This window comes from Silurus meridionalis, chromosome 24 (genome assembly GCF_014805685.1).
Source record: "Silurus meridionalis isolate SWU-2019-XX chromosome 24, ASM1480568v1, whole genome shotgun sequence".
Classification (NCBI taxonomy): domain Eukaryota; kingdom Metazoa; phylum Chordata; class Actinopteri; order Siluriformes; family Siluridae; genus Silurus; species Silurus meridionalis.
This window is the reverse complement of record NC_060907.1, coordinates 4,609,373-4,611,864: the sequence shown is the minus strand read 5'-3', so window position 1 is coordinate 4,611,864 and position 2,492 is coordinate 4,609,373. Positions and strand designations below refer to the sequence as shown.

Genomic DNA, 2,492 nt, shown 5'->3' with positions numbered 1-2,492 from the left:
TGGTATGAAAGAGGCAGATGTAGAGGACAGGGTGGTATGGAGACGGATGATCCGCTGTGGGGACCCCTAATGGAAGCAGCCAAAAGAAGAAGAAGTGGTGTAGGTAAGGATTCCCATTCAGTTGTATTTCCACGCTCCACCACTAGAGGCACAGTTTACCACTCATCATAAGTTACCTGTGACATCACAGTGCACCGATCTTCATCAAGAGTATAAAAGGCCAGAACACTGAGCAGCAGTCGGCATTCGACATCAGCCATCTACCGAACAGCAGCGAGCAATTGACAGCAAGAATCACATACGATTATTTCTAAACCCAGTAAAGCTTGAGTGTGAAGAATCCTGTACCGTGTTTTTACTGACACGCTGAGGCGAGTACAATCTTCTGATCAGCGCACACTATCTGGTGTGTCAGACACACACACTGACACACACACACACACACTCACAGGCTGACTTACACACACTGACACACTCACACACACACAAACACACATACACTGACTAATATATACACACTCACACGCTGATTCACACACTGACACACACATACACTGACTCACACACACACTGATACACACACACTGACTCACAAACACACACACACACACACACACTGACACACTCACACACACACACACACTCACAGGCTGACTTACACACACTGACACACACACACTCACACACACACACACACATACACTGACTAGCACACACACTGACACACAGACACACTGACAGACACACTCACACACTGACAGACACATTCACACGCTGACTCACACACACACTCACACACATACACTGACTCACACACACTCACACTCAATCACACACACTGACACACACATACACTGACTCACACACACATACACAAACACACACACACTCTAACAGACACACACAGACACTCATTCATGTACACACACACCCTTACAAACTCTCTCACCGACTCACTCACACACACACACACACACACACACACACACACACACACACACACTTACACACACACACACGCACTCACTTTCACATACAGTATATGCTCACCAACACACAGACACTCACTCACTCACTCACTCACTCATTTACTCACTCACTCACTCACTCACACACACTCACACACACACACTGACACTCACGCACACACACATTCTCACAGACACCCACCCACACACACTTAAACACACATACACACGCTCACTCACAAGTCACACTCACACACACACTGACACACACACTCACACTCAATCACACACACTGACACACACATACACTGACTCACACACACATACACAACACACACACACTCTAACAGACACACAGACACTCATTCATGTACACACACACTTACAAACTCTCTCACCGACTCACTCACACACACACACACACACACACACACACACACACACTTACACACACACACACGCACTCACTTTCACATACAGTATATGCTCACCAACACACAGACACTCACTCACTCACTCACTCACTCATTTACTCACTCACTCACTCACTCACATACACTCACAGACACACACTGACACTCACGCACACACACATTCTCACAGACACCCACCCACACACACTTAAACACACATACACACGCTCACTCACAAGTCACACTCACACATACAGACACTCACCCGCTTACACACACTCTCACACACACCCACACACTCACATACATACACACCCACACACACTCACATACATACACACACCTCACACACTTTTTCACAGACACACTCTCTCACTGACACACACACAAACCCACACACACTCACATACACACCCTCACACAGACACACACTGGTAATATATACAAACACTTACACACTTAAACAGACATACACACGCTCACTTTTAAAGACACATTCACACACACACACACACACACACACACACACACACACACACTCCTGATACACTCTTTCTCTCTCTCTCACACACACACACACACACACACACACACACACACACACACACACACACAGAGGTAATACACCCAAGTGGGTATAATTATTTGAACTTTTTTAATTTTATAACATTTATTGTGTTTTTATTTCAGAGATGAGGCGGGTAGACGATGGTAATTCACACAAACACTTACACACTCAAACACACATACACACAAACAATCACTCTCAAAGACACATTCACACACGCACACAATCACTCACGCACACACATACAGACACTCACTGACACACACACTCACACACACCTGCTGACACACACAGACACACATACTCTCACACAGTCACACACTGGTAATACACAAACACTTACACACTCAATCACACATACAGACACACTCACACTCAAAGACACATTCACACACTCACACACATACAGACACTTACTGATACACACACAATCACCTACTGACACACACAGACACACACACACACACACACACACATATAATGACATTATATATTATAATTTAAACTGTGTTTTTATTTCAGAAATAATGCAGGAAGTCACAG

The 2,492-nt window shown here is 45.0% G+C and overlaps 1 long non-coding RNA gene across 1 annotated transcript; it reads left to right on the top strand.

Moving 5' to 3' along the window:
- Positions 1 to 256: 256 nt before the first annotated feature.
- LOC124378485 lies at positions 257 to 2,492 on the top strand. The gene is made up of 3 exons (XR_006924245.1): positions 257 to 406; positions 2,072 to 2,092; positions 2,472 to 2,492. It is a non-coding gene; the product is annotated as an uncharacterized LOC124378485 (long non-coding RNA).